Source organism: Hemitrygon akajei, chromosome 1 (assembly GCF_048418815.1).
Source record: "Hemitrygon akajei chromosome 1, sHemAka1.3, whole genome shotgun sequence".
NCBI lineage: Eukaryota > Metazoa > Chordata > Chondrichthyes > Myliobatiformes > Dasyatidae > Hemitrygon > Hemitrygon akajei.
In genome coordinates, this window is record NC_133124.1 from 176078752 (window position 1) to 176095886 (window position 17135).

At 44.7% G+C, this 17135-nt stretch overlaps 1 protein-coding gene across 6 annotated transcripts in view; it reads right to left on the reverse strand.

The window, feature by feature from the left end:
- LOC140732524 (uncharacterized) overlaps positions 1-17135 on the reverse strand; it is a 155318-nt gene that overhangs the window by 8261 nt on the left and 129922 nt on the right. The window contains exon 1 of one of the 6 annotated variants that reach the window (XM_073055296.1): positions 315-503. The exons of 3 other annotated variants lie outside the window; for them this stretch is intronic. The gene's annotated coding sequence lies outside the window, so the exon portion shown is untranslated. Of the gene's footprint in view, positions 1-21; positions 42-314; positions 504-17135 lie in introns of those variants that run through there. 2 more of the 6 variants (XM_073055314.1, XM_073055319.1) reach the window with 2 other exon arrangements.

A 17135-nucleotide genomic window follows, 5' to 3' on the forward strand; every position in this document is an offset into this window, starting at 1 on the left:
ATCCTCTTTCTGGACAGTTACCTCACTGGTCGTGCGATCCCTCACTTGGCCTATCTCCTCACCGCCCCTCCCGCAGTGGTTCATCAGCCGAGGACTTCAAACTGATTTCCACCGAGAATCGCCATCTTTGTGATTCAGATGAGGGAGACAAGAAACGGAGAGAGCGGAAGAGCAAGAGCGAGAGCTATGAGGAGAAAGAGGGAGGGAGATGGGAGCATGGAGATGTAGGGAGACAGAAAGAAGTGGTTAGGGTTAATGGAGACAGAGAGACAAGCAGATACTCATAGAGCTCCAGGCCGCCATCACCTCCTCACCTGCCCCCTTCTCATAGGCTGGCCACTGAGTTCAGTCACCGCCTCCGACCTGTTGCTCCCTTCCCCGCCAGGCGCCAGGAGCAGCCGATCCCATTGTAACTGCTTCCCCGTTGGGGTCGAGCGCTGGCGCCCCGGACGCCCGACACGAGAGGAGCAGCGGCAGCGAAAGTCAGTTCTCCTATCGCGTCTGACTTCCAGTCCGGGGGCCGGACTGAATCTGACCATCCGGAAACTCATAACATTGTTCCATCGGAAGTGGGGGGGCGGGTGGAATGGCCGCCCTGAAGCGGACCGAGGGAGCAGCCTTGAAGAGGCAAAGTCACGGAATGAGCGGCAAGGAGTGAGAAAGGGACGGGGCACAACGGACACGGCTTCCCTTTCATCGACCCTCTTCCCCCAATTCCTCATCGCTCCAAAGCCTTCCTTCACCCCTCCCGACTTCTTCCACCCTCCCCATTCTGCCCCACCCACACAGACAATGGTGCGAGAAACACAAAACATCCAGTAAATGGCGGTTCTGTTGGAGAAATCGCCTTGTTAATGAGAGGGCAGACTGGTTCATGCTGACGGGTTGGGGACAGTAACTCAGATAATCACGCGATACAACAGTGTGTGCTAAATGCCCGGCACATCGAAACTTGCAGTGGGTGACGCAGGTCACGAGCAGACAGTCAGCGGCCACTTTATTAGGTACAGGGGGTTCCTGATAAAGTGGCCGCTCATCGTCAGTGGTAATGGTGCTATGGTTCAAACTACTGGATTGACCAAATGACACGAAATTTGTTTAACATACATTTTATTGTGAATAAGGTTTATTTTTGAAATTTAAATCGTTCCACACACAGCTGGAGAATTGGAGTTTGAAACAAGGCCAAATATCAAGTAGACAATGCTGAGCCTTTATAAGACGCTAGTCAGGCCGCACTTGCTGTATTGTCGACAGTTTCAGTTCCCTGATCTCGGAAGGGATGAGTTGTCATTGGCGAGACTCCAGAGGAGGTTCACAAGGATTATTCCATGATTGAAGGGGTTAACATATGAGGAGCGTTTGTCATCTTTGGGCCTGTGCTCACTGGAATTTAGAAGAATGCGGGGGATCTCATTGAAACCTATCGAATGTTGAAAGGACTAGATTGGGTGGATGTGGAGAGGTTGATTCCTGTGGTGGGGTTATCCAGAACGAGAGGGCACAGCCTCAAAACTGAAGGGTGACCCTTTAGAACAGAGGATTTTTTTTTTAGCCAGAGTAGTAAATCTGTGGAATGCTTTGCCACAGACTGCGGTGGAAGCCAAGTCTGTGTATTTAAGGTGGAAGTTGATCAGTTCATGATCGGTCAGGGCATCGAAGGATATGGCAAGAGGGGAAAAAGTTTAGGGGTAGCACGAGGAGGAACTTCATGCTCGGGGAGTGGTGGCTGTGTGGAATGGGTTTCAGGTAGAAATGGTAGAGGCAGATTCGATTTTGTCATTAAAAAATTTGAATAGGTATTTGATCAGAAAAGGAATGGAGGGTTATGGGCTGAGTGCAGGTAGGTGGGACTAGGTGAGAGTAAGCGTTCGGCACGGACTAGAAGGGCCGAGATGGCCTGTTTCCGTGCTATAATTGTTATATGTTTATATGGTTATATATTAAAGTGTGAACTGTGAAGTGTTGCAGACAGGTACACCTAGCGGTAGAGGAATGTAATTCACTGACAGTGGTCACACAGATAAACAGGGCGGTGAAGAAGGTGTTTGGCCCTCATGTGTCAGGGAACTGAGTACAGGAGTTGGGACGTCATGTTACAGTTGTACAAGACATTGCTGAGACCGTACTGGGAGAATTGCGTGAGTTCTGGTGACCCAGCAATAGGAAGGATATTATTAATCTGGAGATGATGTAGGAAAGATTCATGAGGGTGTTACCGGGACTGGAGGGGTTGAGTTACCTATAACAGAATGGGAGTGTTTTCTTTGGAGCGAAGAGGGGTGGAGGGTGTACCTCGTAGTGCTTTTTTTTTTAAATAATGAGGGAAGGTTTAAAGTTGGACGATGCAACAAGACAATGATCCAAAACACAGGAATAAATGGTTTAAAAAGAAGAAAAATTGTGTTTTGGAAGGGCCAAGTCAAAGTCCAGACCTTAAACCAATTGGGGTGCTGTGGCACGACCTGAAGAGGGCTGATCACACAATGCATCCCAGAAATATTGATGAACTGAAACAGTTTTGTATGGAGCAATGGTCTAAAACACCTGTTCCACATTGTGCAAGTCTGATCAGCAGCTACAGGAAACAACTGGTGGAGGTTATTGCTGCTGAAGCAGGTTTTTCCAGTTATTAAATACAAGGGTTAATACATTTCCCAGCCTGGACTGTGAATGATTTAAAAATGTGTTCAATAAAGACATGGAAAGTACAATTGTTTGTGTGTTAATAGTTTAGGCAGATTGTGTTTGTCTATTATTGTGACCCAGATGAAGATCAGACCACATTTTATGAGTAATTAATGCAGAAAACCAGGCAATTGCAAAGGGCGCACACATTTTCTTGCAATTGTATGCATGTTGGAAAGCATTCTGACTGGTTGTATCACGGCCTGGTATGGACACGCCAGTGCACAGGAACACAAGAGGCTACAGAGAGCGGTGGTACTCAGCCAGTTTCATCACAGGTACAAGTCTTCCACCAGCGGACATCCTCAGAAGGTTTGCCAAAGGAAGGCAATATCCATCATCAGGGCGCTCCCACCATGCAGGCCGTGCTCCCTTCTCGATGCTGCTGTCAGGAAGGAGGTGCACAAGCCTGAAGACCCATTCCTCAACCTTCCAGCTTCTTCCCCTTTGAACAGAGGCGCTTCCTCACCAGCAGATGCTCTGTCTGTCTAAGAGTCACTTTCTTCCCGGTCCGTCACCACCTGAGGCACCTCCCCAGGCCCAGAGCCACTTACTACGTGGTCCAGCCCCACTCCCTCCCCGCTCCTCGCCACTGAGCTGTCCCACCACGGCCCAGACGCGTTCCCTTACCAACGGGCTCTCTCTCCACTCCCAGTGCCGCTCTATCCTGTTCCAGAGGCGCTTCCTCATCAGCGGACTCTCCACAGTCAAACTGAGCTCCATCTGATCCGCTGAATCTGCGTGTCACTCCCACTTTTACCTGCTCGCAGGTAACTGTAATTCTGTAGAAACCACCAGCCGCTGCCAATCAGAGATCAAGATCCGGATTGACAGGAGGTGCTTGTGGCGGCAGGGTCTGCAGTGATTGATGTGGAGAAGTCTGTGAGGTTGGGGACCCTGCGAAGCCAAAATGCCTTGAGGAAACATAAAACTGGGCGCTGGGAATTTAAAGGGAAACAGGACCCGGTGAGATGGAAGGAACACACCAAAAAGGAAGTTCCAGAACACCAGAACCTCCCAGAACTTCCTGTCGTCTGTCACAGAGGTGTTAGACAACAGCAAGCGGGGTTCTGGCGATTTTATCTGTTCCTTTGACTGGAATGAAACTCCGGGAAACGACGGCTGACCAGCTGCGTTGTCGTCGGCTCTGCGGGCCTGGATGAGCCGAGACTCGCTGGAAATGTACAATGTTGTGCTTCTCGCTGGCAGCCCGGGGTCACTCCCACACTGTGCGGCTGTCATGGGGGAGAGACCATGGCTGTCTGGTATGGCGGGTTGTTTCATAGGGAGGGCATTGGGAGTGGACCCAAAAGCAAGACACAGACACTGAACTACCTGGAACAGGACTAGGCGTGAGAAGGAAGCAAGGAAAGTGGGGAAGAAATGACGCTGGACATGACACAGACAAGGGTTCCAGGCCTGGGCTAGGACTTGACGAGGATAGCGGAACCAGGACATAGAACTGGGAACTAGGAGTCTGGGCTTGGACTCCGAGCCAGAGACTGGACAAGGACCCAGAACCTGGGTCTTGACGCGGGCTCGGACTCCAGAACCCGGCGAGGACAAGACGTGGCTACAGGACGAGGAGAGGCACAGGACGGGATGAAAGACTCCTGGACGGGACAAGGGAACCCCAGCACAGGACGAGGGAATCTCAGCACTGGTCTGGGCAAGGTACTCCTGGGCTGGGTGAGTCACATGGACATGATGGGAGCACAGGGCCTTGGTCGAGAGAGGACAGGAACATGGAACAGCAAGCCGGGACCCCTCCTTGGGTACAGGAGGTAGGGCCGGGACTCATTACACAGAACGCTGAACACGACGAGACAGTTCCCAACGCTAGGTAGCGGCAAGATGGCCGGACCTTCCTAGCGAAGGCGTGGACACGACGAGACAGTTCCCAACGCTAGGTAGCGGCAAGATGGCGGGTCCTACCTAGCGAAGTCATGGACATGGAGAGGCAGTTCCAAACAGGGAGAGGCTCCAGACACTTGCAAGGCGAGGCAAGTCTCAACTGCCAAGCAAGAATTTTATGTGATCTTTCACCTAATTCGTAATATTTCTGTTTAGTTCTCATAATTACTTTTTCTGTACGATATGACTGGAGTGTATTATATTGTAGTTTTTTATTAACAACTTCTCTTCGTTTTTCTTCTGTCATATATCTTTGAGATTCTTTTTCTAACTTTATGATATCTTTTTACAATTGATCTATTTCTGCCATGTATTCCTTCTTAATTTTAGATGTATAACTTATAATCTGACCCCTTAAATATGCTTTCATCGCTTCCCATAATACAATTTTATCCTCAACTGGATGTAAATTTGTATCCCAAAAAAATTGAATCTGTTTTTTCATAAAATCACAAAAATCTTGACGTTTTAATAAAATTGAATTAAATCTCCATCTATAAATCGATTCCTCCTTATCCATCATTATCATTGTCATTATCAAGGGGGAATAATCTGACAGTATTCTTGCTTTATATTCCACACTTTTCACTCTATCTTGAATATTTTTGATAATAAAAAAAATCAAACCTTGAGTAAGTTTTATGTCTATTTGAATAAAATGAATAATCTCTTTCTCTTGGATTAATTTTCCTCTATATATCAATCAGGTTTAAATCTTTCATTAATGATAGTTAGTTTTATTACTTTTGATTTTGTAGCAATTTTTGTTGACCTATCGAAAACTGGATCTAAACAAAAATTAAAATCCACCTATTAATATTTTATCATGTGCATCAGGCAAGTTCAAAAAAACTTCTTGTATGAATTTTGCATCATTTTCATTTGGTGCATAAATGTTCATAAAAGTCCATAATTCTGAAAAAAATTGACAATGTATAATCACATATCTCCCCCAGAATCAATTATTACATTTTGTATTTTAATTGGTAAAGATTTATTAACCAAAATTGCAACTCCTCTCGATTTTGAATTAAATGAAGCTGCAATGACATTTCCAACCCAATCCCTCTTTAATTTCTTATGTTCTGTTTCTGTTAAATGTGTTTCTTGTAAAAAAAGCTATATCTCCTTTCATTTTCTTAATATATGTTAAAACTCTTTTTCTTTTCACAGGTCCATTAATTCCATTAACATTAAAACTTAAAAAATTAAGTAAATTAATCATTCATAATACCTTGGGAACTCTTTAAAATTCTCCATGTTGCTATGAGTTTCTCCCCAACCATCCAGGGAAAAAAGAAGAAATATAGAAGAAAGATAACTAATATATAAGAAAAAAAACAAAGTACCCCCCCCCACTAATGTTGCGAATAAAAAGAACACAACATTACCCCCCCCCATTGGGGTAAAAGTGAAATTTTACCCCTTACCAAAGGAAATTATAATCAATGTCGATTAGTAACTCAATTTCGATGGTCAATAAACGGGATAAATATAAACAAAATTATTTGCCATTATTAAAAAAATAAAAGAGGATCTTGATAAATGGATGATGTTACCAATAACATTAATAGGTAGAGTTAATGCTGTAAAAATGAATATATTTCCTAGATTGCAAGATTTATTTCAAATTTTACCAATACAATTACCTCAGAAGTTTTTTCAAGAACTGAATAAATATGTAAGGAAATTTCTTTGGAAAGGAAAGATGTCAAGAATATCATTGGAAAAATTGACATGTAAATTTGATTTAGGAGGGTTACAACTTCCAAATTTTAAGAAATATTATAAAGCAAATCAACTTAGATTTATTGTGTCTTTTTTTGATGAAGAAAAACCGGCATGGATTAGAATAGAATTAGATAAGATAGGAGAAAATATACCAGAAGATTTTATATATAAATGGGAATTTAAATGGATACGGGGAAAAAAAGAATCTCCTATATTAAGACACTTGATTGATTTATGGAATAAGGTAAATATGGACGATGAGATAAAGAAATCTTTATTAGCAAAAAGAACTTTAATTCAAAATAGGCTTATTCCTTTTACAATGGTTAATAAACTTCTACATAATTGGTTCCAAAAGGGGATTAAATATATAGGTGATTGTTTTGAAGGAGGTATTTTGATGTCGTTTGATCAATTAAAAATAAATATAAAATATCAAAACACTCTTTTCTGTTATTTTCAATTAAAGGCTTATTTACGAGAAAAGCTGGGTCAAACAATGTTGATGGCAAAATCTAGTGAAATAGAAATATTAATTCGAAAAGGAAAAATTAAAAAATTTACATCTTGTATGTATAATTTGATTCAAAAACAGACAATTAAATCAGGAATTCATAAATCATGACAAAAATGGGAATTTGATTTGAATGTTAAAATTGATGGAAAAAACTGGTCAAGATTATGTTCTGATAGTATGAGAAATACAATAAATGTTCAACTTAGATTAATACAATATATTTTTTTACATCAATTATATATAACACCACAGAAAATAAATAGATTAAATTCAAATATGTCTGACCAATGTTTTCGATGTAATCAAGAAATTGGTACTTTTTTACATTCTACTTCGTCTTGTTTTAAGATCCAACCATTTTGGATAAATCTAAGACTTTTATTGGAACAAATTACTGGAGTACAACTCCCACATAGTCCAGTATTATTTTTATTAGGAGACATTGAAGGGACAATACCGAAACTTAAATTGAATAAGTATCAGAAAAAATTTATAAAAATTGCATTGGCAGTAGCCAAAAAAGTTATCGCAGTTACTTGGAAATCTGATTTATATTTAACTATAGATTGTTGGAATAATGAAATACATAGTTGTATTCCACTTGAAAAAATTACATACAATCTAAGAAATGAATATGATATATTTTTGAAAATTTGGCTCCCATACCTACAAAAGATAGGATTAAATACATAGGTCCTTTGAAGATAAAATTATAAAGTAATTGGGGAAAGTAAAAATAAATATTAAAATTATTTTGAACTCCATGGAGCATGTGGGGATCCTCCGATATCCAGGCAATCTTTCTCTTTTTCTTTCTTTCTTTAGATAAGGGTTAAGGGGAGGGGGGAGGGTTAATATTATTTTTCTCACTATTTATCATCACATTTATTCTTTGTAATTTTCTGAAATTTAATAAATAAATAAATATATATATATATATACATATATATATATATATATATATATATATAAATGGGGGGGGGGGGGGAGGCGAGGCAAGTCTCCAGGCAGAGGCAAGTCGAGGCGAGGCTCCAGACACAGGCAACTTGAGGCAAGGCTCCAGGCAGGAAGATGAAGAGAAGGGATACAGACACGTGGTTTGGACAGGAACAATCCAGCAGCCAGAGGCTGAATCCTGAAGCTATTTATGAGGCCAACCCAAACAAGAATCAGCTGCCTCAACAGAATCTGGGGAAACCGGGAAATCCTGGAATTAGGGATCTGGACTGGACCGCGAACCGGAATGCGGATTTCACGGACCGGACCATGACAGGGGGGTGAGCTACTGCACAGGACCGAAAGAATCTGCAGAGTGTTGTACATTTAGTCGGCTCCATCTTGGGTACTATCCTACAAAGTACCCAGGACATCTTCAAGGAGCAGTGTCAGTGACCATTATCAAGGACCTTTAGCACCCAGGGCATGCTCTTCTCTCACTGTTACCATCAGGTACAGAAGCGAGAAGGCACAAACTCAGCGATTCAGGAACAGCTTCTTTCCCTCTATCCGATTCCTAAATTGGACCCGTGAACACGACCTCACTTTTTAAATATATATTATTTCAGTTTTTGCAGAATATTTAATATACGTATATTGTAACTGATTTTCTTATTTATTTAATAATGTTTTAATTATTCTTTCTTCCTCTTCTAAGTTACGTAGTGCATTGAACGGATGCTGCTAAATTAACAAATTTCACGGCACATCCCGATGAAAATAAACCTGATTCTGAATTATAACGTGAACTGTGCGGCGCTGGTGAAAGTTGTAGAACAGAGCCATCTAGCGGTAGAGGAATGTAACTCACTAACAGCGGTCACACAGATAAACAGGGCGGTGAAGAAGGTGTTTGGCCCACCGGCCATCATGTGTCAGGGAACTGAGTACAGGAGTTGGGACGTCATGTTACAGTGTCCAAGACATTGCTGAGACCGTACTGGGAGAATTCCGTGAGTTCTGGTGACCCAGCAATAGGAAGAATGTAATTAATCTGGAGATGATGCAGGACAGATTAGGATGTTACTGGGACTGGAGATTTTGAAGAATACGAACACAACAGTGGAAGAACTCAGCAGGTCAGGCAGCATCCGTGAGAAAAGAGTAGCCAACGTTTCGGGCCGAGACCCTTCATCAGGAACGCTAGGTCTCGGCCCGAAACGTTGGCTACTCTTTTCTCACGGATGCTGCCTGACCTGCTGAGTTCTTCCAGCCTTGTGTACGTATTGTTTGATCCACAGCATCTGCAGGTGTATTTTTGTGTCTGGAGATTCTGAGTTAGGTACAAGGTTTGGATGAGACCTCGAACCTTTTTTGTAGCTGATCTCTCAAGCTTCATTGTGAATCATCAGTAAACCAGTCACGATTAGAGATGGCGTTGAGAGAGACAGACAGAGTAAACAACATATTCCTTATCCCCCGTCCGCTCTTACCCTCCCTCATTCTATCCACCACTTCCAGTCCCCGTTCGCCATCCCTTCCCCCTGCTGCTTTCCAGTCTCCTCTCCCTCCCTCAAATCCATCTCTGTCCCGCTACCATCCCCATCCCATTGCCCGAGTAAAGGACTGGGAACTGCGTTGGGGAGACGAACAAATTCGATTCTGCGACCGAGCTAACCCCTCCCTCCGCAAACATTGGTAGGACGTGATGTATCTAGATGGGCGGGGATTATGTGGGGAACCAATAGGAAGACCGAGTAGGGGGGGGGCGGGGATTGCTATGGCGCGAAAATAACTCTGAGCGCGGGAAAAGTTCATCTGATGTCAGGAAGAGAAGACACGGGACCGCAGCCCCTCGCTGAATGGAGACAACAGATGGAATCTGTATCCAGGGATTGCGGAGAGGCTGCGGGAAATCAGCAGGTACTGCGATGTCTGTGGAGGCAGATTGGACTGTCTTATGTTCCAAGTCGGACACTTCCAGTGAGTCAGTATGAAGGATTGCGAGACTGAACGACATGTGTGGGTGTGGGAGAGATGTCCGTGTGTGAGTGAGAAAGATAGACTGGACCCCGGTGGCCGGCAGGGGGTGGGGGTGAAGGGGGTTGTGAGAGAGACAGAGAGATGGTATGAGGCGCAGGGTTTTGCTTGTTGCCTGCGGATCAGAATCAGGTTTCTGTATAAAGGTGAAATTTGTTGTTTTGCAGAACAGTGCAATGCAAAGGCTTCAAATCTCTAAATAACAATGCAGAACGAGGTTTTGTTGACAGTTCGCGCGTCTATTCGTGCCTCTCCTTTCTCTGCGCCCCTATGGCATCTTTACTTCACCCCCTTCGCTGGGGAAGAAATATTTGTCCGATAACACAGGAGGCAAAACTACTCAATCCTGTAACAGCGGCCTCACCAACGTCGTATGTAAACTGCATTATAACCTCCCAACTCCTATACTCAGCGCCTTGGCTAATGCAGAGCAGCGTCCTTCCCCACCCTGTCTACGTGTGACGCCGCCTTCAGTGAAGTATACTCGTACTTGGAGGTCCCTCTGCTCCATTGCACTCCCCAGTGGCCGTACCTTTCACTATACAAGTTCTACCCTTGTCTGGTCTCCTAAAATGTAACCTTGCGTTTATCTGGTTTAAAAGCCATTTGTCAATGCTCGGCCTACAACATCCAGCTCCCTTTGTACAGTTCCTGTTTCGATATCGTCTGCAAACTTCCCGAGCCTTGTCGATGGGCCAGATGGCCTACTCCTGCTCCTGTTTCTTGTATTCTATGTTCTCCTATTTCCCATCCAAATCCAGCGAGTACAGACCCAGAGCAGTCACCAGTGAGACCTCAAAAATCCTCGGCATCACATCTCTGCTCTTGTATTCCAGACCTCTTGAAATGAATGTTAACATTGCATTTGCCTTCCTCACCACTGACTCCACCTGCAAGTTAACTTCTAGAGTGTTCTGCACAAGGACTCCCAAGACCCTTAGCATCTCTGGTATTTGATTTTCTCCCTGTTCAGAAAATAGGCTTCACATTTATTTTCACTAACAAAGTGCGCGACCATGTATTTTCCAACATTGGATTTCATTTGTTTTCTCAACACTCTCTGCCCCTCCACCAATCATCATATCATCTGCAAACTTGGCAACAAAGCCATCTATTCCACATTCTAAATCATGGATATACAGCATAAAAAGCTGTCCAATCACTGATCCCTGTGAAACACCACCAGTCCCTGGCATCCAACCAGAAAAGGACCTTTTTATTCCCAGTCACTGTGTCCTACCATTCGGCCAATGCTCTAACTATGCCAGAAACTTTCCTGTAATGCTACATGCTCCTAACTTGCAGCCTCATGTGAGGCAGCTTGTCAAAACCCTTCTGAAATTCCAAATATGCAGCATCCACTCTATCCCCTTTATCTAGCCTATGTGTAATCTCCTCAAAGAGTACAAGCAGGTTTGTTAGGCAAGATTTTCCCTTAAGGAAACCATGCTGAATTTGTCCGATCTTGCCCCGTGTCACCAAGTACTCCATAACCTCACCCTTAAAAATTGATTCCAACATCTTCCCAACCACTCAGGTCGGAGTAACTGGTCTATAATTTCCTTTCTGCAGCTTCCTCCTTTCAGTGAAGAATGGAGTAACATTTGCAACATTCCTGTCCCCTGGCACCATGCCAGAGGCTAATGATACTTAAAAGATCATTATTAATCAGAATCAGACTTTAATCGCCAAGTACCTATGCACATACAAGGAATTTACTTCCGGCGGATGTTGTCTCTCTGCTCATAACAATAATAACGATAAATATAAATGAAAATATAGATTATACATATAGGTAGTGCAATCCAAGTAATAGTTAGCCGACAGTTAACTGTTCAGCAAAGTGACCGCAGTAGGGAAAAAACTTCTCCAGTGCCTATTAGTCTTAGTCTGGAGGGATCTGAAGCACCTACCAGACGGAAGCAGATCAGACAGTCCGTGCGCAGGATGGGAGGAGTCCTTTATGATGTTCCCCGCCCTCTTCTTCAACCTGGAAGAGTACAGGTCCACAATAGAGGGCAGGGAGGCTCCAATGATGCCTCCACAATCTATACTGTTACCTCTTTCAGAACCCCAGGGTACAGTTCATCTGGTCCAGATGACTTGTGTTCCTTTCGGTGTTTCAGCTTTTCGAGCACCTTTTAATTGCCCTCAATTCTCTTCCCTCACACCCTTCAATATTTGCACACCGCTAGTGTCTTTCAGTGAAGACTAATAGAAAATACTCATTTAGTTCATCTGTCATCTCATTAGCCCCCAGTATTATTTCTCCAGCCTCATATTCTAGTGGTCCTATATTCACTCTCATCTCCCATTTTTACCTAATTGAAGCAGCTTTTACTATCCACCTTGATGTAGTTTGCTAGCTTGCTTTCATATTTCATCTTTTCCCTCCTAGTGATTATTTTAGTTGCTCTCTGTACGGTTTTGAAAGCTTTCTCATCTTTTATCTTCCCACTAATTTTTGCTTTGTTGTCTGCCCTTGCTTTCTTTTGCTTTTACATTAACTTTGACTGCGCTTGTCAGCCACGGTTGTACAATTTTGCCATTTGAGTATATCTTAGTATTTGGAATACATCTATCCCACACCTTCCTGATTTTCCCTAGAAACTCGCACCATTGCTGCTCTGCTGTCATCCCCGCCAGCATCTTCCAGTTTACTCTGGCCAACTCCTCTCTCATGCCCCTGTGATTTCCCTTAATCCACAGTAATACTGCTATGTCAGACCTTACTTTCTCACTGTCAAGTTTCAAGTTTCACTCAATGATATTGTGCTCCTCAGGGCTCTTATATCTTAAGCTCCCTTATCACCTCCGGTTGGTTACATAACACTCAATCCAGGAGAGCTGATCCCCTAGTAGGCTCAATGACAAACTGGTTTAAAAAGCCATCTCATAGGCATTCAACAAACACACTCTCCTGGGATCCATTTCCAACCTGATTTTCCTAATTGACCTGCATGTTGAAATCTCGCATGACTGACGGAACATTGCCACTTTGAGATGCCTTCTCTATTTCCCGTTGTAATCCACAACCTCGCTGCTTTTGGGAGGCCTGGCACCAGGGTTCTTTTACCGTTCCAGTTTCTTAACTCAACCTACAAAAATTCAACTTCTTCCAATCCTACCTCTCATCTTTCTATGAATTTGATGCCTAATTTCCTATCCCTCCGATGCAACATGTGACCTTGGACATTCAGCTCCCAACTACAATAATCATTCAGCCATGATTCAGTGATGGCCACAACGTCATATCCGATAATCTGTAATACTGCAACAAGATGATTCACCTTATTTCTTATACCACACGCATTTAGATTAAACACCTTGAGACCGTATTTACTGTATTTTCCGACTCTGTATCCCCAATTATTTGATACTCAACTTGTTGGCTGCAACTAAATCCCATCACCTGCCTGCCCGTCCTGACAATCTGACAGCACGTTAACTTTGTTTTTCTGTTCTATCCTGCATCACTTTACACTGGTTTCCAACCCCCTGCCAAAATTAGTTTCATCCTCAGCAGCAACTCCAACACACCTGACTGCGAGAACATTGGTTCCCCTCGGGTTCAGGTGCAGCACCGTCACTTTTGAACAGGTCATGCCTCCCCTAGAAGAGATCCCAAATATCCAAGAACCTGAAGCCCTGCCCCCTGCACCAGCTTCTCGGCCATGCCACTTTTGGATTTCTGTCGGGATTGTTCCCCAAGCAGCTCCCTAGTGCATTTGTCCCTCCGCAGTGATATCCGTGCAAGCAGAACTAGTACAACACCTGTCCCTACACCTCCTCCTTCACTAGCATTCAGGGCCCCGAACAGTCAGTGAGCAAGAGTGCCTTCGGCTCCCTGTGCAAGGAGAGCAGTCAGTCTTCAGAGCGGGGTTTCAGTCAACACGGGAACATTGATTGGGAGACCACTTCGCTAAGCACCTACGCTCTGTCCACCAGCAGTAACGTGATCTCCCAGTCGCCATCCCATTCCGATATGTTAATCCATGGCCTCCTCTACTGTCATGATGAGGCCACACTCAGGTTGGAGGAACAACACCAGTCATCCCCTTTTCCCTCACTCACCTCATCTCCTTACCTACCATCGCCTGCCTCTGGTGCTTCACCCCCTTTTTCTTTCTTCCAGGGCCTTCTGTTCTCTCCAGTTGGACTCCCCCTTCTCGAGCCCTGTGTCTCTTTTCCCAATCAACTTCCCAGCTCTTTACTTGATCCCTCCTCATCCTGGTTTCAGCTATCACCATGAGCTTCCCTCTCCTCATCCTCCACCTATTAAATCTACTCATCATTTTTTTTCTCCAGTTCTGCCAAAGGTTCAGCCCAAACTGCCGACTGTACTTTTTTCCATAGATCCTGCCTGTCCTGTCGAGTTCCTGCAGCATTTTGTCTATGTTGCTCTGAAGAACCGTTTTGTGTTTAAAATTAATATGAAATTATATACTTGGTGTTGTTACGTTTATTTTGTCCAAATGCAAACAAGGCCACAGCAGCCACTTTATTCTGATCAACGTGTGAACATCGATTTTGCAGGCTTTAATGCATTGAGTTGCTGCCAAATGATTGTCTGATTAGATATTTGCATTAATCAGGTGTAGGTAGAAGTGGCCACTAAGTGCAAATTTATCACTCAACTCCCCTTACCATTTAAGGAGCACCTTGTATCAGCTCCCTATTTCCAGAGTGTTGGTAACTGGTTTACGATTGTCACAAATACCAAGACACAGATCATGCGTTCATCTTCTTGGGTCCGAGACATTTGGTGATGGAGGGACAGACGTTATTCTTGAGTCTGATTGGACCAGTTTCAGCTGTTTGTATCTTCTGCTGACGGGCAGTGGAAGAGGAGAGAATGTACAAGTGCCAAGGGCCCTGAATTCTGCTGATAGTGGGATCTCACTGTGCATAGACACCCCACAAAGTTCTGTCTGGTCCAACCTTCTTACGAGCCACACATTCCGCACCTGCACGTAGAACAGAAGGCCATAAGGAGAGTCTGATCACAGGGTGACACAGGCAGGGAGTGGAGCTGAGATGGGGAGGGGATTCACAGCTGGAGGGGAACTGAAGAACGGAAGGGGTACAGTGAAGCTACCAATGGGGAGCTCTGGAATAGAGATTCTCCAGGAATGCATGTGGTCACTTACCAGAGAAAGAGAAGCAGAGCCACAGGCACACAGACTCCCACCGTCACTGGGGAAGAGAAATATTATAATCAGCGCAAATCGACCAGAAACGTACAGTATAGATGTGGAATAGTCTGTTTACACCCACACCTCACCGCGCGGTTCCATCTATTCCATTGTGCACTGGGGATTGGGATCTATGGAATGGGCGGGGGGGTGGGGGGTTCTTGCTGATGTTGTTTGTTGCTCCTTCTGTACTGATTTGTATATTTACTGCAGACACCAGAATGTGTGCTGACAATCGCAGGCTGCCCCCTGCACCTCCTTCGGCTGTTAGTCGTTAACACAAATGATGCATTTCACTGTATGTTTCAATGTACACGGAACAAACACAGAATACAAATTCTCCCACCCTGTCCCACTGCATTTTGCGTCAAGAAATATACCCATCCCTTATGTCAAGTACACGTTTTGTACGCAGTGGCACAGGTAGACAGGACCGCTGGCCTTCAGCAATCAGGAGATTTACAATATTGATCACCCTGCTATTGGACAGATGCCATTCAGCTGCAGAGAGAGCCGAGGGGATTTGACGATGTTGCCCAGACTCAAGGGACTGAGCTATTGAGAGATTCTGAACTCGTTTGGATTTTATTCACAGTAGCGTTGGAGACTGAGAGAGGGGCTTAAAATTTGAGGGAAGTAAATAAGGTGAATACATTCTTCCCAACCCTGAGTTGTGGAATCAAGGAGACAGGGGTTTAAGATGAGTGGAAACATTTAAAATGGAGCCCAGGGTTGAGAAAAATCAGCGGCTGTTCAAATGGCAGCACAGACTCAATGGACTGAATGGCCTTATTCTGCTCCTGTGCCCTCTGTTGTCAAACTGCCCAGCACGGCAACGGGGAAAAGAGCAGGAGGAGGGGAGAGACCCACTCACTGCTGAGAATCATTTAAACCTCACCTCGAATTCCCATCAGCACATTAATGTCCCACGTTTCTGCTCTTTTGGAACTGTCCGTCCTAGTGGACACAATCTCAGAATTCGTCACCGGTGGGGAGGTGAGCGTCCCGTCTGCCACTGTCTCTTGTCTGGGACTCTCCAAACCTGTCGAACATGATGGGTACACCTCAGTGCTGAGCTGCTCTCCCCAGTTCCCCAAGTCTTTTGGGCCAAAGTGCCTGTTCCAAGTCTACAGTCTCCGTCGTGGCACGGAGAGAATGTACATCAGTATGGTGGCAGTCTGGAGTATCAGATCCTCCCTCTCCCATCAGCACTTACCCGATGTGTTGTTGTAGATCTCACAGAAGACGGTGCCAGGGATACCCCGGGTGTAGTTCAGGGTGACACCACCAGCTTCCACCCTGGCTTCCCTGGCGGTCTGACAGCGGAGTTCGGTGCCTCTGCCTCTGGTGCAGTTATCCTGGAACTGTCCGAGGTTGTGAAGCCGCAGGATCTGGGACCAGGACATTGTACAGGGACAGCTGAGGGAGATGGGTTTTCCAATGAACTTACAAGGGCCGTGATCACCTGCCGGGAGAGGAGTATCAGGGTCAGTGGGTTCAGAGGGATGTCAACCCCCCCTTCATAGAGTGGTTCCCTATACACTGCCCCATCACAGCCCCAGGGTCAGACCAACAATGAATCTCTCCCTCCCCCTACCACCTCATAATACCAAACTGGAACCAGATATAGGGTGAAATTCCCTCTACAATGTCCCATCGCCCACTCCATGGGTCAGATGAAATGCAGTTCCCTGCAGACTGTCCCGTCACAGGGATCAGACACAGAATGATTCTCACTCAACCCTGGACACAGAATCTCCCTCTATGTTACGTTGTACTTACAAGAAGAAGATCCGACCGTGAACAACAACAGACAGATTGCGATGAACCTGAGGAGAAAGATAGGTTGAGGTGAGGAGTGAACTCTGCAGAATCTGATCCCACCTCAGACAGGAACTGTCAACAGTGGCCAGAGTTTAGTCATGAACAGCTGAAACTGTCCAGCCAGTAGCCTGATTTTAAATGTTCCTTTGAGATTGGATTTAATGGAAAACCATGGCCAAATCGGGGTCAGTCAGGCTGTTCTTGTGTGGGGTCCGTTGTGTGTTTTTGACTCTATTGTGTTTTTTGACGAGGTGGGGTGACTGATGGAGTATGGACAGTGGTTATTACCT